Source organism: Ambystoma mexicanum, chromosome 1p (assembly GCF_040938575.1).
Source record: "Ambystoma mexicanum isolate Mex_15411 chromosome 1p, UKY_AmexF1_1, whole genome shotgun sequence".
Taxonomy (NCBI): Eukaryota; Metazoa; Chordata; class Amphibia; order Caudata; family Ambystomatidae; genus Ambystoma; species Ambystoma mexicanum.
Genome location: NC_090921.1, coordinates 364,325,956 through 364,352,681, shown reverse-complemented (window position 1 = coordinate 364,352,681; position 26,726 = coordinate 364,325,956). Strand labels below are relative to the sequence as shown.

The 26,726-nt window shown below is 45.3% G+C and overlaps 1 long non-coding RNA gene across 2 annotated transcripts in view; it reads left to right on the top strand.

Moving 5' to 3' along the window:
- Nucleotides 1-26,726, top strand: part of LOC138570250 (uncharacterized) — a 378,134-nt gene that overhangs the window by 148,411 nt on the left and 202,997 nt on the right. The window lies entirely within an intron of this gene.

The window sequence follows — 26,726 nt, the reverse complement described above, 5'->3', positions numbered from 1 at the left end:
TAATTACACTCAGCAGGACGGCTTTATCAAAAATGCGCAGTTAAAAAAAAATGTTACTAAACTGAGGAGTGACTAGACCAAAATGCCTCTCTAGCCACTAATACCACATATCATGCTGGCTTAGCCTGGACATGGGCAACCATTATGGTTTATCACACAATCCCGCCTCCTCTCCCTCCTACCACCTACCTCAAACTCCAAAATCAGCTCTTTGGCCCAGAATTACCTTCACGTCCCTCTTCCTTGTCCCAGAGCTTACGTATGATATGATATAATATAATAGGTTATTTATAACGCGCTTAATATCACAAGGTTTCTAAGGGTGTACCCGGGGATTGTACCTGTGTTGCTCTGTATCATCTTGCTTTCTAGGCGAGCACGTTGCCCCTGAGCCATCCTCCTGAGGCTCCTACATAGCTGCCCAACAAGAGGTAAGCAAACCCCTTAGTTTACAGTACCTTTGGTTAGAAGAAAGTGGTTCCAGTTGGCTTCTGTTCCTATGTAGGTCTGCAGATCCTGGTGTTCCTGGGCCTCAGTCGTGGGGACAAGAGGGAGCACGTCTGGGCTCCTGCACTACGAATGGAAGGTCAACCGCAGCAATGGGCAAACTTCAGATCAGTGGCAGTTTCAGATTCTCGCTTCTCTCGCAAATAGCACTACCGCGGTTTTTTGGATACCACTCTGGACTTTCTTCGCATCTGGGGTCCAGCACTCTGTTGAGGTGGCTCAGGCTTGGTCAGTCCTGCTTCCTGAGAGTCCGGAGGGTCTTCCTGGAGCTCGGGTCCAACTTAAAGTCACTCACTTAATACCGGTGTTCCTCTCCCTGGCACTCAGGTCCTGCAGCAGCAATGGAAGTTTAGCCAGCTCCCGAGAGGATGTGCAGATGAGCTTGTCTTGGGGTTGGAGTCATCCTTTGCAGGTCTTCTCTGGTCAAGGCGAATTCGGAGCTTCAGCACAGCAGCAGGCCTTCACCGCGTAAACCAACGGTCCAGGAGGCTCCTTGCCTCATAGGTAAGTACTGGGATGAGGAAGAGTGGGACTAGGAGTAATGAAGATTAGAGGTAGCTTATTCAGGAATTACCTGCATGTACCTCTACCTCATCCCAGTACTTGTGTATGAGGAATAGTGCCTCATACACAAGTACTGCCTCATACACAATTACAGGGACGAGGAGGATTAGGGCTAGGAGTAATGATGATTACCATTAAGTAATCAAGGCATTGAACACAAGTAGTGGCATAACACAATTGAGTTGACAGGGCTTCAGCACTCGCACCCCCCAATCCCCCCCTAAAATGTTGGGCTATATTGACTCAACCTGGCTGACCTTCAGAGAAGTTGCCGGACAAAACAGGACACAGATGTTAAACGGCACCTGGGTTTCGCTGTTAACAAGGGCCCAGCAATTACTAACTTAAAGCATTTCACAGTTAGTACCTGCATTCAAATGCCAAATTGTTTAGGCAATTTAAATTGTGATGTGGGTTTAGTACTTGGATTACAGGGAAGTGATTGGAAGGGTAGATAGGGATCCGTGGACTGCTCATTCTCACAGCAGTCGGTAAATGGATGCTTTCAGACATAAAGGAGAGAGTTAGCTGCTTGTAACATTAAAGCTGCACTAGAATAGTCTCATTAAAATGTGTAAAGAAGTTAGATGCCCTCACACAAATCAGTTTGCCCCTCCCCCATCGCCCATGAAGTTAGCCCCTCTCCCAACATTTGAAGGATTAGCCCGCTAAAATGTAGGTTTTGTTGCTCCTCTGAACACAAGCACACACACCATTCATCATATACACACATGCACACCCAGCCATCCATACATTTAAGTGTGTACTCTTTCACCATACAGACACACCCATGCAGCCATCCATACATTTAGGTGTGCACCCTTTTTTCCATACAGGTACTCCCAAGCAGACACCCATACATTTAAGTGTGCACCCTTTCACCATAGAGGCACACACACCCAGGCACCCACCCATACATTTAAGTGTGCACTCTTTCACCGTATACGCACACACGCACACCCAACCACCCATACATTTGTGTGCACCCTTTCACCATACACTCACACAGGTAGCCACCTACACATTTAAGTGTGCACCCTTTCAAAATACACTCAAACATGCACACATCATGAGGTTGAGGGGAGCCCTAATATTCAAAAAGAAATTGGGCCTCATTCTGAGTCAGGCGGTAACCCTGCCGGGTTGCCGCCGGACTCGGAATGATTTACCGGCGCCTGACTTCCCGGTGCCCCGGAAAGTCAGGCACCGGTAAATTGTAGTTCCTCATTCCCATAGAATCCCATAGGACTCTATGGGAATAGGGAACACGGAAGCACTGCCACCATTGTTAACGGTGAGTGCTTCTATGACGGTCTGCCTACCGTGGCCGCTGTGCCCGTCAGGGTCCAACCTGTCAGGCACAGCGGCTCTGGCAGGCAGACCTGTAGTATGCCGGTCTGGAAACAACAGTGCCTGTAAGCTTAGCGGGACCGTTGTTTATGGACCACCATACTTATAATGAAGCCCATTGTTTCTTTTTTGAAGTGACTCTGACCGAACCATAACGGAAATACTTTCTTTATGAAGGCACAGTGACTTCAAAAATAAACTATTTATTTTTGAAGTCATAGGGCTCACCCACCCCATGACATGGAGGTCTCCAGCCTGGGGTCTTCCATGTCATGGGGTGGGGGAAGCCTTCGAACTTCAAAAAGATAGTTTCTTTATGAATTCACTCTGCCTTCATGAATTCACTCTGCCTTCATAAAGAAATCATTTCTGCTACAGAAATAATTTCTTTATGAATGCAGAGTGAATTCAAAAATATTTTTTTATTTTTTATTTTTAATTTGGAGAAAAAAATTCATTTTTTTAAAAAGAGTGGGGCCCCCTCCAGGACATGTGCTAGCTGGGCCCCATGCACGTCAGAGGTTGCGGGGGACCCCGTTAACGCCAGTCCTCCCCGCCTCTTTCCCTGGCTACTTTCATTGCACCTCTTGACAACTCTGCTTACTGGCATATATTTACTTCTAGCAGATGCTTCGCAAAGTTTATTTATGCTTCAAGAATGTTAGAATGAATGCATCAAATTCTTACAGATGACAAAATCACATCTCTTTTGCCTGCAATTTGTTACTATCCCTCTTACCCAAAATTCTATTTTTTTATTTTAAGTTCATTAGTGGCATTATTTGGCTGGTATGTTTAGCTTCTCGAAAACCATCCTTGCACCCAGGAACACAGTTTTTCCTGAACCACACATCCAACAATAAGCCAAGTCTTGCAGCCACCATGGACCACACATAACTGCTAGTGAGGAATGTGGGTTTGTGGCAGGCCTGGGGGCGGGGGCGATGAATGAGGGCCTCTCTCTGCGTTTCTTGCCACACTCAAAATGTGAGAACTGTCTAACAAATGAAAATGCATCAGAAAACTTCCAACACCTATAAATATGTACAACCTACTACAATCTTTTTTTTTGTTGCATATCCCGATGGGGATGACTGTTGATTTGCTTGGTTCGGGCTCAGTTTCTAAGGGTTGAATTGGTTGACACACCTGCTTTCATTTCACGCAACAGCCACATGTATTTTCTTTCCATTGAATGACATCATTTTGCTTACATTCACAGTAATTTGGTAAAATGGGCCTATACACACTGATATTAACCCTATATATGGTGATTCATTCTTGTAGGAAATGTATGTCATATTACAGTGATATCGAAAAAACCATATGTGTCTTAGTGTACTGAGGAACCATGATATGTAATACCACTTCCTGTTTTGTCAAGGGGTGAAAGGTTGTGTGTCATCACTTCCTATGATTTTACTTGGGGGCGGGTCAAATGACTTCACTTCCTGTGATATCATCAGAGGTCAATTCCGCTACCCTAGGCATTTTGGTGAAATTATGTCCCTGAAGTTAATCATGAGGGATAGTTGCATTCTATTCTTTTATGTTGCAGAGGAGAGAGTCAGCATATTGGCAGGTGTGTGCAAGTATCTGTGCGTTGGAAAAGGTCCCCTGTTCCTGATTCCCTACCTATGCCTGCCGAGATAACTTTTGCTCCCTATTCAGGTGAGGTTAATATGTCAAACTAAGGCTGATTAGTAATCCACAGCAATATAGCTTCATCTCAAATTATTGCCAGGCCATTTAGCGTGCGCACACCCTAGCCAGTTTTTCCTGTCAGCAGTGGCACTCTGTCGGTCTTTGGGGGGACAGGAGCGAATGCTTGAAACCCTTTTACCTTCCCTGCTTCTTTTTCCTTCTGGCGTCAATGTGACCTGTTTTATGTGTGTGAGCCTACCTCTGGACATAAAGCTCTGTAGTACAGTGCTGATAAACGGCCAGAGACACACTATAAAGCACCGCTTGGGGACCATAGTACATGACACCCAAGAAAAGAATGTATGTTTCAGCGCAGTCCAGCATAAACGCTTCCCCAACTTTAACTTCCAAATTTTCTTATACGTCTTTTGCTTTCTCTTACTGTTCCCCTCATTCAATGCCATATATTTATTTACATCATTGATGACCATCACCAACTCAGCAATATAGTCATCTGAAAGCACATCATGGAACTTTGGCAACCCTTAATGTAATTGCATTGGCCAATGTGCCCATACTGCATCTCATGCCCAAATAGAGACCTGAACAGACTGACTCCCATGGGGGAGTACTCCGGTCCACACACCTATTGCAGAATAGTCCGATGAACCTCCCAAAGCGGCTGGCGCCTTCCTTAAAGCTTTCTTTATCTCATCAGTAAATCACTCCAACTTTCCAGGTAAATGAGGTTTAAATGGGAAATGCAGCTGCTGATTGATCCCTAATGCAAGGCAGAGTGGATTGATCACGTGTTCTGTGTAATGTGAACCATTACCTGTAGTCATCATTTGGTGAATACCAAATCTAGAGAACACATCTCTTGTAAGGCATTGGCAACTTGTCAGCACAGTGCAGTTTCTGATGCGAAAGGCTTTGGGCTAACTGCTGAAAGCATCAATCACAATCAGAATATACTGACAGCTCTTGGAAACCTTGGGTTGGAACCCTACCAAATCAATGTGAATCATATGCCACAGCCCATTTGGGGGCAGGTCTCAAGTAATTCTCCTCTCCTACGACGAAAGACTCTGTCCTGTTGAAGCATGGGTGATACCTATGAAAGTGATCTTGAAAGTCTTGTTTGTGCTCTAGCCACTGTCCTACCTTGAGTAACACTTGCTCGGTGAGGGTGCCCTTTTCATGTCCCCTTTAGAGGTGAGCGAAATCTTAGCCGATGAAGCAAATAGTGCAGAATCCACCCTGGATTCTGCTTACACCAGATAAACGAAATCAGCATTACTTTTCCGCTGCCACCGAAATTCAGCCCGGTTTCGCGCAGTGCGTGGTGTTTCATACCCATGTCAGTTTCATGTCATGTGACGAGAAACTTCACACAGGTTTTTTTTTAATTCCTGCTAGTTTCGTGCCATGGTACAAAAAACTTCAGTTGGTTTTCCAGTTCGTGATTGGTTGGTGCAGCGAAACAAGACATTTTGTGTTTGTCTTTTACCGATGCATGTTCGTTTCATGAGAAACTGCAGGCACCAGTGGTACAAGGAACTTCGGTTAGTTTTTCAATTCGTGATTGGTTGGTGCAGCAACACAAGAAACTTTGTGTTTGTCTTTTACCGATCCATACTAGTTTCGTCAGAAACTTCAAGCATGACTTTTTCTATCCGTGGTAGTTTCGTGCAATGGCACGAGAAACTGTGCAGGTTTTTTTGTTCGATTGGTGGTAGGTTTGCACAGCAGCACGAGAAACTTTGCGTAGTTGTTTCAAATCGTTCTTTCTTTTGTTAGATTCATACTAGGTTCACACAGAGGCACGACAAACTTTGTGCCACTCTTTTTCCATCTTTGTACTCAGTTCAAGCAGCGGCATGAGAACTTGTGCTGTTCTTTTCAATACATGCTAGGTTCGCCCAGCAGCAAGAGAAACTTCATTTTGCTCTTTTCGATTCGTGCTAAGTTTACACAGCAGCACAATATGCTTCGTGTGGCTTGTTTCAGGTCGTGACAAGACATGAGAAATTCCGTGTCTCTCTTTTCGATAGGCAGGGGTGGCAGAACGGCAGATTTCAGCGAACAGACCGAAATCCCTTCTGCAGCCGGCAGAATGGAATTTCTAAATTTCACCCAGCCATAGGCTCCATGTTCTGTGTGTCCAATTTCAGCCGATGTGTATCATATTAGTGAAGGCAATCCAGGTAATGCCTTTCACTCTGTCTCTGTCACTCTTTGACATAGGCAGATCTACTATATGGAATGCGGATGTAACTCTGAATTCCACAGTACTCCTCCCACTTGGATGCATTGTTCAATCGTTACATGCTCTCTGATCTCCCTAGTATTTTCTGTACCCAGTTCTGTACCAAGGTCACAGGTTTATACATTTGTGCCTCACCTGTGTATCGCAATTTAGAATCTGTGGGGGTCCTCAAAACTGTTGGCATTCTGGAAATATCTGTCTGTGTTCAATTCAAATTCGGAATCATCCTTTGCAGCCGTAGTTGTCAACTTATCTGCCATCTGGTTTGTCTTAGCCAGCGGTGTCGTAGCACAGAGCACTAGGACCTTGAGTGGCTAAATACATTCAAAGTCCTTTGATCGCACCTGCACAAGACACCACAAATCATCAGCGTTTACCTTCTGAGACCTAGAAGTCATTCTGCTGAGACTATTGCAAATAAAGGACACAATCATGGAAGAGCAAATCTAAAACAGTTGCCTCCATGAGTACATGTAGGACTTGGCTAGCATTCCTCAAGGCTGGAACCAATGCTGCTAGCTCTGCATATTGGGCTGATCGACTGCACCTAAGTGCCCCCCATCTTATCGATGACCAGGCTCACCTATTGTTGGACAAATGTGAGCTCCCATATGTATACTATACTGGTACCCCCGGCACTTTATATTGCAGACATGTTCTGAACACAGAATTCTAATCTGCCTTAGGTCGATGACACACTAATGCGATATTCCTTTCTCCCATCAGATTAATTTATTCACATTTAGGATCAATATCACTCAACATTTCTACCCATTGGGCGATGCTTAATGGATTTTGCCATGCAGTATCACAGTCAGTGCAGAATGATTAATTAAATTAATAATTTTTTATAACACACTATATTACCGGAGACCAATCTCTAAAAGCGGAACTCGGATTCGAACCTGTGTTTCTTTGTTTTGTCTTGTTTCCAAGACAACTGCGTTCCCCTGAGCTATCCTCCCGGCCCTGATGAGTTTTGATAGTAGTTTATTGATAGCACAGCCTTCTCATACTTGGAATACTTCAACTTCTTTATTTGCAACATTAAAAATACATAAAGAATAGTATGTGTTGGTTTATTATTTCTGTATGATGATGACTGCACATAGAAGAGCGGCTTGAGATCAGGAGGTGGGATAGCGGACCGCCAGGACCTCCTTCAGCTTTGCAAATTCTTCAGTGTGCCCCGGACCCGAGGCCCATACCTTGCTGAAAGCAAATCATACAGTATGGCAGCTAGGCCTGAAAACAATGGGGGGGAAGTATGAAAGAGCCCCAGTACCCCCAACAATCTCTGAGGAGGTGTCACATCAGTAGGGAGAGGTAACCCTCTAAATCGCATTCAACTTTTCGGTCTGTTCCCTCTTGCCCTCAGCTGAGAACTCCAACCCAAGAAAACAACACTGTGTTCAGCTTTGTCTGCCTTTAAGCTCTGTGATCGTACGCAAGGGAGGACTGGCAACATTTTGCTTTTGGGGCAAGTTTACTTTTCTGCCCCACAATGCAGCAGCCCCCACTTACAGAACAAGTACTCTGAATACCGAACGTCTGCCCCAACCACACAATCTAAAGTATAGATATTATTGCCCTTACTTTCCTTTTATGCAACAACATGTTCAGTTATGTTTGTGGTTTCTTAAAGACCAGGACGCCTGGAAATTGCCCCGCTTACCAAACATGGTAACATTATTTAAACAGAATAATATGAGGGAACGAGGGTGGGGGCCATGTGCTCTGCGCAGTGAGGCCTGGTACCCAAGATGGAGTCGAAAGGGGGTATAAATACGGATGCCCCGTGTCCTGCTCAGTGGTCCCATCTACGCGATTGTCAACCAAAGTTATCACATAAGGGCAAGGGGCGAACCCACTAATGGAGGCACTTGGTCTGAGTTTCTACTGAGAAGTAAAGCATGAGAGGGGCCTGATGGCCCCTCACTCCCACACACTTATCTACACGCCCACCGGCCCATCCCCCCCCTATCAAAGGCAGTTTGCACCCGTGGATGAGCGCTTGCATGGGGGGCTGTCTGGGGCGCAAACGGCCAAGGTGCCAAACAGCATGTACACTTCAAAAGGTATCCCACGCCAAAGGGGCAATCGCTCGCATGGCCTCCTCAGACCCCGTGTCTCCAGGCAGGCCTCCCCTGAGGCAGGCCACCCCCCTGCAATCCACATAAGTGTGTCTCCATTCAGCAGTCTTCCTGTGCCTGATCTGCACACCCACCGGCCCATCCACCCCCCCATCAAAGGCAGTTCGCACCCATGGATGAGCTCTGGCATGGGGGCTGTCTGGGGCACAAACGGCCAAGGTGCCAAACAGCATGTACACTTCAAAAGGTATCCCACGCCAAAGGGGCACTCGCTCACATGGCCTCCTCAGACCCTGTGTCTCCAGGCAGGCCTCCCCTGAGGCAGGCCGCCCCCCTGCAATCCACATAATACCACGACATACACACGTCATTCATTCACAAACACACACCTGTTTCTAATACTTTATAAACCATTTCATATGTCTCATGAGAACATCTTTGCAAGTCAACTCCTGAACGTTCTACCTGAGAAGCACTGAGATCTATGCTAATCTGCTCGTCGTCGTGCCATCTGTGACCGCTTCGAGCAAACTCGTCAGTGTGCAACTTGTGGCCATCTACCTGTTCTCCTGCAACATACTGCTCGGCCCGCTGAATCCAACTGTTTGTTGGTCAAGGTAAGACCATGTATCCTAGTCATATTTCGGTCATTTTTAAATGTCTATCTATTTGCGATTAGAGTACCCAATAGGGCAATGTTCATTTGGCTCATTGCTATTAACTTGAGTTTCAATTGTTCTGCTATCAATAGATCTGGGGCAAAATCCGCCGAAGGCCTGATTCGGCAGACCCTTAAATCTGGCGCTAATAGCGCTACCGCTGGATTTAAGGGTTACCGCCGAGGTCGTGATCAGGCCCAATGTTTAAATCGTGTTTGGCTATTGAGATGTACCTGTGTGTTTGTCCACGTGTGTTTTATGCTAACTATATTTTGACACATGGTAATGAAAGTACTATGTTTCAGGGAGTCGATGGAGCCTCATTCTGTGCTGTCTGTGCGGATACAGAAAATATAGTCGTTGCAGCGCAACAGGAAGGGAAGAGATGCGGAAACGAATTGGAGCTACAGCGTGTAGATTTTGAAGGTCGAGTCAAAAAAGTTGCAAAGAAAAGAAACAAAAATAAGGTTAGTTACAAACAGTTCTTAACTTTAGAAATTATTTTGTGCTGGGGACTATTTTATGTTTTTTTCCAGTCAATTTTACTATACTTTATCTTGTGTTTAAACTGAACATCCCTTTTCCAATCTATCCTCTAGTTACCCGTGGGTGTCCGAACTATACATACACAGACAGTGAAGCGAATGAGAGATGTCGCTTGCACGACCATTTACACTATGGAGGAACTATTAATTCATACGCGGCGTGTTGAGACTCGAGATGCTCATGTCCAATGGCCAGAACATGAAATGAATGTGTCCGGAGAATCCAGCAAAGTTGTATTGGACCATTGCTACAGTGCGACCGCACCACCACAACAACATGATACTGGATGCATTGAAGATAGCTCTGAAGTAGTCGCAGATCAATTCACACAATCTACACCCGCCAAAAAATTGCCACCAAAAAAGCTGTCGACATTGTTGTGTTGAAGTAGCAGATGTTGAAATGACAGAGAATGAACCAGCAGCAGCATTCACCGACGCATCAGAACTTGAGAGCAGCGATATTTCTTTCAAATGTGGTGATATGTCCTCAACGTCACAGGCCGAAACAACTTTGACGCCGGATGACAGTCTAATGAAAGAGGGCAAATACATAGTATTCGACAGTTGTTTGATGAATATTATAAGTATGCTGAAATGTGAGCATTGCGTTAGAGGGAAAGTATGTGGGAAGCCATTGATTCATGTCACTCATCAAAAAAAAGGCAGTAACGTCAAAATAAATGCCGCCTGTAGATTAAATCATACGTTCTCATGGTCTGCACAACCAATGCTGGGGAAACTGCCAGCAGGCAATCTACTGTGTGCAGCTGCAGCACTTTTTAGTGGGTCCAGTTTTAGAAAGTTAGAGTCTTTCTTTCAGTTTGTGGGACTTCATTTCATTTAAAAAACGCAGTACTACAAATACCAACATGATTATCTGTTTCAGGCCATTAGTGAAGCTTGGAAAATTGAACAATTGTCTGTAGCAAGTACATTCGAAGGCAAACGATTCAGGCTAGCCGGCGATGGACAATGCGACAGCCCTGGATTTTCTGCCAAGTACTGCACCTACCACTTTCAGGACATGGATAGTAAGAAAATTATGAGTACGGTGGTCGTGCAGGTAACACGATGTACATCCTCAGTGGCCATGGAGAAACTAGGATTTATAAAATCAGTGGAATATCTACAATCGAGGGGAATGCACATCGACCCCATAGCCACGGACAGACACGTTTCAATTGCCAAGACAATGAGAGAGCAGTTCCCACATATTAAACATCAATTTGACGTATGGCATCTTGCTAAATCAATCAATAAGAAAATCTCGGCTGCAGGGGAAAAAAAGGTTTGGAAAGTATTTCAGAGTGGTCCCAGTCTATCAGCAACCATCTTTGGTGGAGCTCCAAAACTTGTGAAGGGTCAGTGGAAATACTACTTGAAAAATGGCGGTCACTGATGCACCACTGTACCAACGTTCACCGCTGGTCAGAAAACCTACATTTCCACCAATGTGAACATGACCCTTTGTCCCCAGAGGAGGCAAGGAAGAAGAAGTGGTTGATTCCATCTTCACCGACACACAAAGACATTGAGAAGATTGTTTTCGATAAAACTCTATCAGGGGATTTGAGGGGACTGACAGTATTCTGTCACACAGGACGTTTGGAGGTGTTCAAAGCGCTTGCATTTTAGCATACAGGGCATGAGACATAGGACTCTACTTGCCGTCTTGGCCCATAACGAGAATTTCGGCCGTGAACAATCTAGGACTACGGGTAATGTAAGGATGCCTCGCTACACTAAGGCCTTTTCAAAAAGAAGTAAGCAATGGGTGATCAAACCAGTCTATGAAGAAATGGAGTTCGACTTTGTCAAAAGCCTTATTGTTGCTGTATTAGAGAAGCACAGATATGGAATTTTGAACGTTTCTCTGCAGAGCACTGATCCATTGCAACCAAACATTGCCACTGTGCCATGTCCACCCAAAGGAGAGCTGGTTGTGAAGTACAAATCCCGGTTTAAATAATTGTAATACGATTGTCTTTTTGTAAATAAATGTTATTGTACAGTGTACATACAAAGTATGCTAACCCTAACCCCTACCTTCACCATCCTGGGTGGCGAACAACCTGGGTGTCATCTTTGAATTCTCTCTCTATTCACCTCATATTGCTGACCTTGTCTATATGTGTATGTATATATTTTTGTTGATGTAACTAATTTTCGCAATCTCATGTAAATGCTGCGCACTGTTAACCGAAGGGAGGCTTGCATATTGCAAATAATAAAACAAACAAACAATAAATCTCAATTTCAACTCAACTCCTCGGGTACTTTATACTTTCCCTGAACGTCCCTCAAAAATTAAATGTCTCCATAGTTATGGTTCTTTGGGGCTGCAAAGCTCGCAGACAACGAGGACAAAATTGGGGGTCTTAGAACGCGCCAAGCGAGCCGTTGCAGATGGAAGAGAAGCCAGTTTCCATTTGCACATTGAGGTGCAGTACATAGATGGATTCGAAACTTCAAGTTCTCACAGATGGCTTTACTACGGGATGTTGCAAAGAAAGAATGTATGCTCATTTCTAGTGAAGGTCAGCGGCATTGATGTTCAGCTCGTGGCCTGAAGAGGCCCACAACTCGCACTGGCAGTATAAGGTTCTATTGTTTTTTGACCTTGAGAGACAGGGATCATGCCGAAAGAACTTCATTTGAAGGGGGGGTGCAATAACGTAAGAGACGATAAGGCAGAAAATTCTGAAACTAGACCGAGTTTCATGTTAGTTCAGTATACGAAAAATCGTTGTCAAGAGCACAGTGGGATTTACGGACTGCATTACGCAGAGGCACAATGGAAATTGCAAATATAATGTAAGTAACTCTTTAGACGCTTTTATACCGGAATGAAGAATTAATGAATGGATGCATGAATAAATGAATGAATGAAGAGCTAGGAAAACTTTTGTGGGATCGTCCTTGTAGCGGGCACATGGGCATGCAGGTCCACATTCCACACGCATGTAGACAAACAGTTGTTTCTCATTGTGTGCTAACCTCGATTTGTTTCGTTACTTTTCGCATTGATTTTAGAGCCGAACATACTCCATTGTACTATCCTTGCAAGCAAATAGTTTCAGATCGGCCGTAATAAATAAAATGAATAATATTAATAAAGATCGGCTGGCGAGACTAATTATAATTTTTATGTTTTCAAAACAGGTATATCCTACCCTACTGCTACTGCCACCAGTTTCAGACCCCGGCAGATGCCTTCTTCAACCGGCAGCTGCAGCTTCTTGTCAATAACTGCACCACTTTGACGATCTTATGGGATGATCGCCAAGGGCCCATATGCCCTTACGCGGTACTAGCGGCTAGAAGCAACATATCAACCTTTACGCTGGCCTAGTGCCTAGTTGATGGAACAGCCTTGCGGTTCACCGTGCGACCAAAGTGCTTTTTTTAACGAAAACCAACACCCTGTGTACCATAAAGGAACAGCGCGTGACTCATGATAAAACGGAACAGTTTTTGCAGATAGAGATAAAAGAAAATAAATGACATTCCGAGTTAAAGGATAGTTCCGGGACTTTTTTTTTATTGTCCCTACGGGTCGGCCATGTGTTTGTAAGCATAAATCGGTAGATCGTAGGAAACTTTCCTATGGACCTTACCCGACTTTTCGCCCATTATCGCACTCGAAATCAGCCTCCATTTTGTGATAATCCTATCATTCCGCCGCATCGACCTGGCTCACCTGCCTTTGCGGCACTAAATCAAATCCCCCGCCCCTGAAACAGACTTTATCAAAACATTCATATTCCCCGCCTCTATCCGTGACGTGACTGAGCTGCGTAGGCAAACGCGCCCAGGCGTCTTCTACGCGACTCCACACAGACCCCGGAAATCAACACAGATCAGCTCACAATACAGCGCACCACAATTCGGAATATGAAACTGTACTTTGAAATCAAACCGCAAGATTGTAAATGTGGTAAAGTACATTTATTTGACATCAAATGTTTAGAGAATATTCAGCGATTTGCATTTTTATTTGCTCATGTTCCAAAAAGTTCGTATTGAGGAACGCGATGGTCCTTTGCTGTACACAGGGTCTTAGAGCATCTCACAATACAGCACCACAATTCGGAATGTGAAACCGTGGTTTAAAAGCAAACGGCAAGATTGTACATTTGTCAAAGTACGTTTATTGGACATCAAATGTTTAGAGAATATTCAGCGATTTGCATTTTTCTTTGCTCTCGATCCAAATTAGTTCGTCTTGAGGGAAGCGATGTTCGTGTGCAGTACACAGGGTGTTGGTTTACGATAAAAATAAGCTCTTCTGTCGCACTGATAATCGCATGGCTGTTCCAACAACGAGGCACTAGGCCACCACAACGGTAGGTATGTTGCATCTAACCGTTAGTACCGCGTAAGGGCATACTTGTACTTGGCGATCGTCCCATAAAATGGTCAGGGTGGTAACGTTGTTCACGCGGAGAAGCAACTGGCGGCTGTAGAAGCCGTCCGCCGGTGTCTGGTACTCGTGACACAGACAGTAGTGAATGATGTACCTAAAAACATAAAAAATGAAATTAGTCTCACCATCAGATCCTTATTAAAATTATTCATTTCATAGCGAGGACAGCGCTACTGGGTGTACACAAGTGTTTAAAGGCGTGGCGAGGCATGGAGGGGGGGGGAGTGGAGTACAAGGTAAGTAGCATAAAATAATAAATAAATAGGGCCAGCTGGTGGCAAGTGCAAGGTAAGTGCAGAACAAGTGCTGGGAAGGGGGGGCTGTAGGATACTGAGACAGTCCCCCAGTGCAGGGGTTGACAGGGAGGCAGTGCAGGTGGAGAGTGGAAGGGCCCAGGACCGAGGTCGCAGACAGTGGACCAGTTGTAGCAGGGGAGAGGGAGAGAGAAAGCAGAAGCAAAGAGGAAGGTTTTGAGGTGCTTCAGTAAAAGCAGATGTTTCTCCTCCAGATAGTGCGCGGTAGAAAACACTATGCCACATAGAACGAACAAGTACAACTGAACCCGTCTTTAAAGCCACTGTATAGTAATGAAATTGCGGTATAAACTCATCAAAAGTTACTTACATTATATTTGCATTTTCCATTGTGTCTCTGTGTAGGGCAGACCCGAAACACCACTCCTTCTTTGCCGACGTTACTTCTTCTAATGAACGTGGCTCATCGTTTCGTTTCTGAAATTTTATTCATTATCTTTTCTTAGTCTTTCAGGATGGTCCCGGCCTGTCAAGGTCAAATCACAATAGAACCTTATATTGGGTCGTGGGCCGTTCCGCCACCCGAGCAAAACATCAAAGCAGCTGACCTTCACTTTGAGCGAGCACACATTTCTAGTTAGCTCCAGTTAGTGTAAGGGCATCTTGTCTGCGTGCCTTTTTTTTTATTGTCCCTATGGGTCGGCCATGTGTTTGTAATACGGAAACATTCTATAATTTTTGTAAAAATGATTTATATTACTGTTTGGTTTAATTGCAATGGGCCTGCAACATGAGGAGACTCGAGAGAAGAGAGAACAGACAATCGAATTACAATCATTTAAACCGTGATGTGTATTTCTCAATGAGCTCTGCTTTAGGTGGACATGGAACAGAGGCAATGTTGGGTGGCAATGCAGTTGTCCCCTGCATAGGTTCGTTCACCACTCCATGTATGTGCCTATCGAGGACATCTACGATAAGTCTCTCAATAAACTCATATTGCATATCCTCAAACACTGGTTTGATCACCCATTGTTTACTTCTTTTAGTGAAGGCCTTATTGTAGCGAAGCGTCCCTAAAGTTCCGGTCGTCCTACTTTGTTGACGGCCAACATTATGGTTATGTGCCAAGACCGCTAGAAGAGTCCGATTTATCATGCCTTCCATGCCAAAATGCAATCTTTTGGGCCTGTACTTGAGGCACATATTGTGGAACACCTCCAAATCTCCTGTGTGGCAGAATTCCGTGAGTCCCCTCAAAGCTTTTGTTATAGTTTTATCAAATACAATCTTTTCAATGGCCTTGTGAGTGGGTGATGAAGGAATCAACCACTTCTTCTTCCGTGCCTCCTCTGTGGACAAATGGCCATGTTCACATTTGTGGAAATGCTCATTTGTCGACCATCGATGTACGTTGCTACAGTGCAACATTACTGACCGCCATTTTTCCAGTAGAATTTCCAACGACCCTTCACATGTTTTTGAGCTCCACCAAAGATGGTTGCTGATTGACTTGGACCACTGTGAAATACCTTGCATATCTTTTTTTTTTCCTGCAGCCGACAATTTTTTATTGATTGATTTTGCAAGATGCCAAACGTCAAATTGGTGATTTATATTTTTGTACTGTTCTCTCATTGTCTTGGCAATTGAAACGTGTCTGTCCGTGGCTATCAGGTCGATCACCATTCCCCGCGATTGTAGTTCTTGCAATGATGCTACAAAGCCAACTTTCTCCATGGCCACTGAGGATGTACTTTGTGACACCTGCACGACCACCGAACTCACAATTTTCTTACTTTCCATGTCCTGAAAGTGGTAGGTGCAGTACTTGGCTGAAAATCCTGGACTGTCGCATTGTCCATCACCGGCTAGCCTGAAGCGTTTGCCCGCGAATGTACTTTCCATTGACATTTTTTCCATTCTCCAAGCTTCGCTGATGGCTGGAAATAGATAATCGGTTTGGTATTTGTAGAACTGACTTTTCGCAATGAAATGGATTCCCACAAACTGAAAGAAATACTGTAACTTTTTAAAACTTGAACCACTAAAAAGTGCGGCCGCTGCACAAAGTAGATTGCCTGCTGGCAGTTGCCCCAGCATGGGTTGTGCAGACCATGCGAACGGATGATATTGTGTACAGGTGGCATGTATTTTAAGGTTAGTGCCTCGAATTGCACGAGTCACATTAATCAATGGCTCCCCACATACTTCCCCACCAACCCAATGCCCACATTTCATCATCATAATAATATCCATCAAACAGCTATCGAATACAATGAATTTGGCCTCTTTCCTTATACTGTCACTCTGCATCCCAGCTGGTTCGGCCTGTAACGTTGAGGACATGTCACTCGCATGAAAGGTACAATCTCTGATATCGTCTTCCGCTATGCTGAGTGATATTGATGGTGTTTCATTGTCGTCCACTTCATTCTCTTCCATTGCAACATCTGTTCCTTGTCCGGAGATGGGAGAAAAAAACAATGTCTTCAACTTTCGCGTGCTCTTATTTTTTGCGGGTGTGGATTCTGTGAATTGATCTACGACTGCATCCAAACTACCAGGAGGACATTCACTATCAATGGCTGGTGGTGGTATAGCTCCGTTGTCAATCACTTCATATTCTTCCCATTGGCACGATGCATCTCCAGTCTCAAGTCCCTGCCAAAAGGTTTGACAAGCAACATCTCTCGTTCGCTTCACTGTCTGTGTAGATCTAGTTCTTACACCCACTCGCAACTAGAGGACAGATTAGAAAAGGGATGTTCAGTTTAAACACAACTTACAGTATTGAACTATTGACAGTGAAAGACAACATAATATAGTGAACAGGACACTAACCTTCTTTTGCTTTCTTTTCTTTGAAACTTTCTTTCCTCGAACTTCAACATCTGGACGCTGTTGCTCCGACTCGTGTGTGCATGTCTCCACTTCCTCTCGCGCTGCAACGACTATACTTTCATGATAAGCACATCCATCACTCACTGAGGCTCCATCGACTCGCTGAAACATAGAACTTTCATTAGTATGTATAATAATATTGAAAACACAAAATGTACTTGGGGACCAATACCCATACGTACATCTCAATAGCAAAACACGAATGAACGCATTGTGTAGAACATTCAAACGACAATAGTTCACGCATTGTTGATCTAGTTAGATTGAACTGTCAAGATCCATACCTCGGGCTCCGCATAGACTTCCATTGATGATATTATTGAAGATGAGGCTTCAGCAACTCCCTGAAACACAGTAATTGCATTAGTATGGTTTTGTATTTTGTTTAAAAGAACATAAACTTTCTGCAGGCGTCAACGGCTCATCTAAATAGACCTGCACAAATGATCAGTTGTCTAAAATAAATAATGGATATCTAAATATGATTCGATTTGCTCCATCGTTGGAAGTGTCATCACCCAGAGATCTGCATCAACTACTAGGGGTGATGTTCTTGTTGAAGAAGCTCCGTCAGCTCCCTGAAACATAGTACTTGCGTTAATAAAGAAGGAAGTATAGCGGATGTAATCACGTCATTTGATCTCGCATGATTGATCTGTCAGTATCCATACCTCGAAATGCATAAGAACATCAAGGGACGCTGTAACTGCGGTGCACACTTCTGCAAGCTGTTGCGCCGACCCGTAACTGCATGCTCCCCCTTCCTCTTGGACTAATGCTCCATCGACTCCCTGAAACATAGGACTTTCATTAGTAATGAACACAATATTGAAAAAAGAAGACACATAGGAGGGCGACGACAGAAGGACATACCAATGGCTAAAAACGAAAGAAACATTGTGTGTAACAATCACGCTACAAGAATGCAAGATCTGATGATCTCCATCGATGGAACTGTCCGGAAACGTACCTCGAGCATCTGAGTGACATCTACGGTTGTCGTCAATGCGTTGGACTCCTCAGCATCTCCCTGAAAGACAGTACTTGCATTATTTTGGATAACAATAATTATAACTGAAAACAAAGACTAGAGGACGAGTACTGTGGTGTACCATTAGGTAAAATAATTACACGATCAATTAAAACTATTGATTTACATGCCTAAAACAAGTCAGTGTCAGAATAGCTAAGTAAGATTACCCGATAGGCGCTTGAAGTGGCTGATGACTGCAATAACGAAACGGCGGATGGAGAATCTTCAGCCTTCATATTGAGTGGATACATAAATGGGGAAATTATTGTTAGCTAATGCTACACACTACCGCAATGCCGAGAGATAAATACGTAAACTTGACTCACCAGTGGAGGGATGTGGACGAATAGAGTGGGAATAGCGGTTGAGAGCAATTTTCGCCTCGCTCGCGGTGTTTTCGTCCTTATTAGCAATGATGTGGAGTACATGTCTGGGCTAAAGTGCCTGCTGCAGATGCGGTATCGATCACCCCTCTTGTCCGCAAAGACTTCTAGGACTCTACTTTCTATCTCAGAGGCTGGATATCCGCAATATCGGACCCATTCTCTTATCTGATCTATTGTCTTAGGGAAAACATGCATTATAGTACCTTCAGATTTGTTATGGGTCTTTGAAGGGCAACCGCCAATGGAACAGGCAGGCATTATGGAAAGTTCTGAAAAGTAAAGATCAACAATTCTCTATGAATACCAATGTGTTAAAACATTAAATGACACATAAAAGGTTCAATGCAAGGTCCGTTTTGGTTCTTGGAACTATACACGTTATTCACATGCGGATAAGTATTTCAATAACTTTCAAAAAATAGAAAAAGTAATTTGACTAAACTCAGAACATGTGACTAGTTCCTTGCATGTACTGTCGTGAACGAAAAGAAAACATGGATGCAATTTGATGACTACTAGCAAATAGATATAAATTTAAAAATTGGACGCAAAATGATTATGGTACATGGACTTACCTTGACGAACAAACAGTTAGATGCAGGGATCAGAGTAGTTTCTTGTCGTAGAACAGGGAGCAGTTCACAGGTTGCAAACTGACGAGTTTGCTCAAAGTGGTCACGGAAGTTCACAGAGACGAAGAGCAGATAACCAGCACCTTCACGGGTTGACTAGCAAAGCGCAAAGAAGTTCTCATTAGAAATATGAAGTGGGTTATAAAGAATTCGAAACAGGGGTGTGTTTGTGAATGAATGACGTGTATATGTCGTGGCATTATGCGGTCTGCAGGGGGCCGTCCAGCGTGAGGGGGGATGCTTGGCAGGAGACACGGGGTCTGTAGGTAGACATGGGAACAACAACCCATGCTCTATAGACCACTTTGAAGTGTACATGGTGTTTGGCACCTCTTGGCCTTTATCGCTCCCTGACAGCTCCACTTGCCAGCACAAGTACCCCGGTGCGAACTGTCTTTGATAGGGCGGGGGGTGGATCGGGGCGGTGGTCGTGCAGACAAGACACAGGAAGACTCGTGAATGGAGACACACTTATGTGGATTGCAGGGGGCCGTCCAGCGTGAGGGGGGATGCTTGGCAGGAGACACGGGGTCTGTAGGTAGACATGGGAACAACAACCCATGCTCTATAGACCACTTTGAAGTGTACATGGTGTTTGGCACCTCTTGGCCTTTATCGCTCCCTGACAGCTCCACTTGCCAGCACAAGTACCCCGGTGCGAACTGCCTTTGATAGGGCGGGGGGTGGATCGGGGCGGTGGTCGTGCAGACAAGACACAGGAAGACTCGTGAATGGAGACACACTTATGTGGATTGCAGGGGGCCGTCCAGCGTGAGGGGGGATGCTTGGCAGGAGACACGGGGTCTGTAGGTAGACATGGGAACAACAACCCATGCTCTATAGACCACTTTGAAGTGTACATGGTGTTTGGCACCTCTTGGCCTTTATCGCTCCCTGACAGCTCCACTTGCCAGCACAAGTACCCCGGTGCGAACTGCCTTTGATAGGGCGGGGGGTGGATCGGGGCGGTGGTCGTGCAGACAAGACACAGGAAGACTCGTGAATGGAGACACACTTATGTGGATTGCAGGGGGCCGTCCAGCGTGAGGGGGGATGCTTGGCAGGAGACACGGGGTCTGTAGGTAGACATGGGAACAACAACCCATGCTCTATAGACCACTTTGAAGTGTACATGGTGTTTGGCACCTCTTGGCCTTTATCGCTCCCTGACAGCTCCACTTGCCAGCACAAGTACCCCGGTGCGAACTGCCTTTGATAGGGCGGGGGGTGGATCGGGGCGGTGGTCGTGCAGACAAGACCAGTTTGCCGCAGGGCCTCACCAAGGAGAGGCCATCTAACTGAATGTAAGAGGATGGCTGCAGGATCTACTACATGGAATGCAGGGGGGTGAGTTTATAAATACCTCACCCTCCGAGGAGAATATACACTAGATTCATTTAAAAAATCAAAACAACCATTGTTAAAATATATGTTGGGCTTTATTTTAGATTTTAATTAAACATAAATAATAAACATTACACATTGTAAAGTTGAGGTTGCAGCACATCGAGGGAAAATCCGCGGTATTGTCCACTGTCACTGGGGAAATGTTGTCTAATGGCAAGTACCGCACAGGCAGGTATTACTCTCCGAACGCGGTGTCCGAGCCTCCCGTGAAGCCACCAAGTGAAGCAACGATAGGCCACCAGCCTGTACCACCTGTGAAAAAAAAAGATGCAAACTGTATTAAACTGACCAAACTTTCTTATCAATGTCGATTCAGGTAACACATGTCATTTTTCTTAGAAAAAAATTATATCTAGAAAATGCACTATATGGAACAAATTTACATGCGTTCGAATGATATGTAAATGTAATTTTATATGTGGGAGACGACCATGAAATAGTGGTGGCATCACTGACATCACAAACAGAGTATACTTACTCGTTACTCGGATTACGCGGACGAACAGTGCCGCGAAGTTCGTGCATAAGCACCATCATCATCCTCAACACGGTCCGTGAGAGGCAGGCTTCCCTGAACTCTGGCAGCTCGGTGATGCATTGCGGACTTTGCTCGCCTTCCTGCAGACTTTGCTCGCTTTCCGAAATGTAGGCCAAGCACCCGGAATTTTCACGGCAGCAGCAGTTCTCCTCCTCAGTTGGCATTAGCTCGCACCGATTGCACGTGCACCAGGTGGAGACGCCGTCCATGCGACATGGTCCAGGCTCTTCATCCGTTGACTGGTCCTCCCAACTGCCGTCCGAATCCCCATCGTTTTCGCGTGCTTGACTTTCCAGTAGTTCTTCCTCGGTGTACTCGGGCTCGTACATATACGGCATTATTGTGGCCATTGTGCGGTAAAGATAGTAAAATAATTTACAGAGATGGTACAGGTGTTCACACGGGCTACAAGCGGCGAAGGTAGCTGACCAGAGCACTGAAACGAGTCACAGAATACTCAAAGTAACACAGAGAGAGGAATGGAATCGAAAATCTGCTGCTGTGTGTTGTGAAACGGTCTGTTTATACTTATTGGGGAAAGAGGCGTCCTGCCATTTCCATGGCAACACATCAATAGCTGAGGCGCAGCGATTGTTGACACGAGACGTGCTTGAAATGGGCAGTACGCGTCTGCTGATGTCAGGCTCAGGGGCGGGGGATTTGATTTAGTGCCGCAAAGGCAGGTGAGCCAGGTCGATGCGGCGGAATGATAGGATTATCACAAAATGGAGGCTGATTTCGAGTGCGATAATGGGCGAAAAGTCGGGTAAGGTCCATAGGAAAGTTTCCTACGATCTACCGATTTATGCTTACAAACACATGGCCGACCCGTAGGGACAATAAAAAAAAAGTCCCGGAACTATCCTTTAATATGGCAATTGCTGAATATTCTATAAACATTTAATGTCAAATAAATGTACTTTACCAAATGTACCGTGTTGCTGTTTGATTTTAAAGTACAGTTTCATATTCCGAATTGTGGCGCGCTGTGTTGTGAGTTGATCTGTGTTGGTTTTCGGGTTCTGTGTGAAGTCGCGTAGAAGACGACTTGGCGCGTTTGCCTACGCAGCACAGAAACGTCACGGAGAGAGGCGAGGAATATGAATGTTTTGATAATGTCAGGCTCAGGGGCGGGGGATATGATTTAGTGCCGCAAAAGCAGGTCAGCCAGGACGATGCGGCAAGTGATAGGATTATCACAAAATAGCAGCTCCCTGATGCCTGTTTTCGCGTGCGTTTAATGGACGAAAACTCGGGTAAGGTCCATAGGAAATGTTTCTAAAATCGAGCGATTTAGGCTTAAAAACACATGGCCGACCCGTAGGGGCAATAAAAAATGTTTACCGAACCATTCCTTTAACAGTAAAATAATCTGTATTTGGCAAATACTGTTGATTTTATAGTCCACCCAATTCAGGGTTTGATCAAATACCACCAGTGGTATTCCAGAGAAATACCGGCAGTGGTATTTTAGATGGCCTTTTTGCAGAAAATCCACCAACTTTTTACCTTGAATGCAGAAAGTAAAAAAAAAAAATGGTCCCACATTTAAAACAAAAGAAAGAAATTACACAGAATGGAAGCACATGTGCTTTCCTTCAATAGAATGAAGCATGTTTTTACAAAAGACCATCTAGTGGGGGTAAAAATGTGGCATCTCTGCTTGCCTCCTCTCACCACGGTGCCCATATAATGCATAAAAGTGTCAGAATCAACCCTTTTGTACATAAAGAAAATCAACAGCAGTGATATGAGCCACTACTGTACATAATATATTGCTTCTTTAACATTGATGCTGCAAATGGCTGGAAACAAATGATAAAAAACCTTTTTGCATTAGTGCCATCAGAGGTGGTATTCCTCAAATATCACTGCAGGTATTCCAAAAATACCACCCCTGCTGGTGGTAAACTTTGAGTAGGGTGGATTTTCAGAAATAGCCCCTGCTGAGTTGATCATTTCTTCAGCGGTATTAAAAAATCTGCCCAACTCTGAAGGACCCCCTGTGTTTGTTGTCTTCTAATAATTAACACCTGAATATGACATCTTTCTGTGTGTGTTTTTCTACTGTGTCCAAATGTAAGTACCACAAACAGCCCAACAGCCATTTCTATAACCACTGTATAAGTAACATCAATGGGTGCTATTCAGGGCGCTATTAAACTATTTTTGTATGAACACACTGGTGATCAGGAAATTCACCAGAACATAGAGGAAGCATTCGTACAGGATCAAACGAGGACAAACTAATAAGATATGGAGCCTTACTACCTTGGCAAGTAGGAGTCATGATAAGTTGCAGTGGGTAGTAACAGACCAATGGTGTATGGGGAGCAGTGGTGCCAACATTACCGTCCACACATGATCTGTTATTTAAATGCATACATTGCCAGTGAGCGGCATGGACATTCCCCTGCAGCCTAGACTCCTCTCCCTCTCACACACCGTGGAGGCCCATGTCTGGGGGCCCCCGAGGCTCATCTACAACATTGCTGAAATCTCTGCTGAATGCCTCGCCCCATGTTAGACATAGTCTGAGCAGGCTTTGCAGCACTCGATTGCCTTGTGGCAGGCTAGATTCTGAATAATTGTGTCTTTTTTGATTATTTCTTTTACATTTTGGAGCTCTGGCACATGGGGCAACAGCCCAGCCAGTCTAGGGGGCAATTGCCCATTTACCCACCTTGCCAGTACGCCCCCTTACAGGAGTGCTCGGAAAAACATCTGCCACATGCTGCACGTGTTCGTCCTCACCGGTGTGAGCGTGACGTCCACATATTGCACCATATTATCCGTACATGTGATGTCTTTCAGGGTGTGCATCTGCTTGTGGAAGGAGTAGGAGAAGAGTCTTTCTGAGAACTGTAACCTGTGGTCACCTTTTGGAGGGAACGTCCTCCCCATCCCTCTCTATCTCTGTCCCTTCTACAATCCCTCCCCAAATCCTGGTGTGCTGTGTGGACCCTTGCTACCGCCTTTTGAGAGTGGTGCACCAGCGGAATTCTGCCAGCACTGCCTAGGTGGCATCCTGGACATCTTTCTGCCCATCACTTCCCCTACTCCCTCGCTTGCCCTGTGGTGTCTGCTTGTGGCGATTGCGTAATAGGTGCCCATACTCACCTTTGCACTGCACTTGGCCGCGTGGTCATTACCCTTGCCCCTCTGCTGCCTCTTCTCTTGTACTTTTCTGTTCCTAAATGTCCACAGGCTTCTAAGGGTCAGCCTTCTCCTCTACTTCTCCTCCCCTCCACCTGTGTCCTTCTTCCGACTTGGGGTGCTAAGAAGTGACTGCATTTACAGCTCCGTTTTAATGAAGTAACATAAAGAAAGGAAGACAACACATAAAAGAATGTCTGTAAAGGGCTCGCTGTGCCCGTCTGTCTCCGCCTGTAGCTTAGCCACTTTGCCCATGGCACAGACTGTGTCCAGCATTGATCATAGTCCAACAACATGTTCGCACGTCTCTCTGTTCCATCTGTGTGTCTCTCTCCTTCCTTTTATCTGTGCCCTTCTCTGTTGCAAACCCTAGCTACTCTGAGTGCCCATCCTGCAATCTTGGTGCCCAATCGTTGTACCAGGTCACAGATGGCCTAATGAACACGTCAACTCCCAGAGATGCCTATTTCCCAATTAGTATGAAGCAATTATTGACCCGTCCGGTCTAAATGCTACCTAACTGGAGGTGAAGGCCTAAAGGCAACTGCCTTTTCTCTCAAAAATCTTCTCACTCTGAATTTCTAGGCTAGCCCTGCTCTATAGTTCAGGTTAATCCTAAAGAATTTAAGGGATGTATCGTACAGAACCCTGAACTCCACTTGGACCTTTTCCTTTCATGCCCTGATTTCCCCTCCCTGTGTTTCTCTATCCTTCTCCCTTCCTCTCGCTACTCTACTTCCTCCAACTGTTCCCACCTTCTCCTTGCTCTAGTTCCACATCTCCCTCCTCTTTCCCTTAGATGTCTCTTTCTCTTAGTACAACCTACCAACACCACCTTATGTTGGTCCCTCCAACTCACTCTTTTACCCCTTTCCACACTACTACTACTCTCTCTCTCCACACTGCTACTACCCCCCCTCTCCACACTACTACTACTCCCCCTCTCCACACTACTACTACTCTCTCCTCACACTACTACTACTCTCTCTCTACACTACTACTACTCTCTCTCTCCACACTACTACTACTCCCCCTCTCCACACTACTACTACTCTCTCTCCCCACACTACTCCTACTCTCTCTCCACACTACTCCTACTCTCTCTCCACACTACCACTACTCACTCTCCCCACACTACTACTACTCTCTCTCCACACTACTACTACCCCCCTCCACACTACTACTACTCCCCCTCTCCACACTACTACTACTCTCTCTCTACACTACTACTACTCTCTCTCTCCACACTACTACTACTCCCCCTCTCCACACTACTACTACTCTCTCTCCCCACACTACTCCTACTCTCTCTCCACACTACTCCTACTCTCTCTCTCCACACTACCACTACTCACTCTCCCCACACTACTACTACTCTCTCTCTCCACACTACTACTACCCCTCTCCACACTACTACTACTCCCCCTCTCCACACTACTACTACTCTCTCTCCACACTACTACTACCCCCCTTTCCACACTACTACTACTCCCCCTCTCCACACTACTACTACTCTCTCTCTCCACACTACTACTACTCCCCCTCTCCACACTACTACTACTCTCTCTCCACACTACACTACTCCCCCTCTCCACACTACTACTACTCTCTCTCTCTCCACACTACTACTACTCCCCCTCTCCACACTACTACTATTCTCTCTCCCCACACTGCTACTACTCTCTCTCTCCACACTACTACTACTCCCCCTCTCCACACTACTACTACCCCCTCTCCACACTACTACTCTCCCCTCTCTATACTATTACTCTCCCCTCTCTAAACCACTAATACTCCACCCTACCTTCTACTGAGTGACCCTCATTTCACTCTCACAGTCACTTTCCACTCACTGTCTACACGCACTCTACTACTCTCACTCTTATCTTGCATGCATGCTCATCATATAGTACCACTTTCTCTAACCAATAGCTCATCTTCTCTCAAAATGCCTCCAAACTCCAGTCCAACGTCCTTCCTTTTGCAGGTCTCTTGCTCTACCACCTCCTCCTCTAATCTCACCCAAATAACCCACATCTTCCTGCCTCTCTTCTTATCACTCTCCTCCTGTTCTAATTGGACCACTGGCCCTAACCAATCTGGTTCTGTCTTCCCCAGCCGGGAGGGTTATCAACAGTCAGCCGCTGCTAAGCCCTGCCCCCTGTTTCCAGGCTGCTCCAACAATGGCGGCCCACATTGGTGAATGTTCCAGTTTGTGGTGGTGGGCTGCTTTGCAGCGAATTCCTGGGTACGTTTTGGGGAACTGGTATTAGCATGCTGCTCCATTGCACAGTGATATTAGTCTCTTTGTGGGGGCTCTGTCGCTGCTGCCAGAGTGTTGCACATCCTGCAGTTG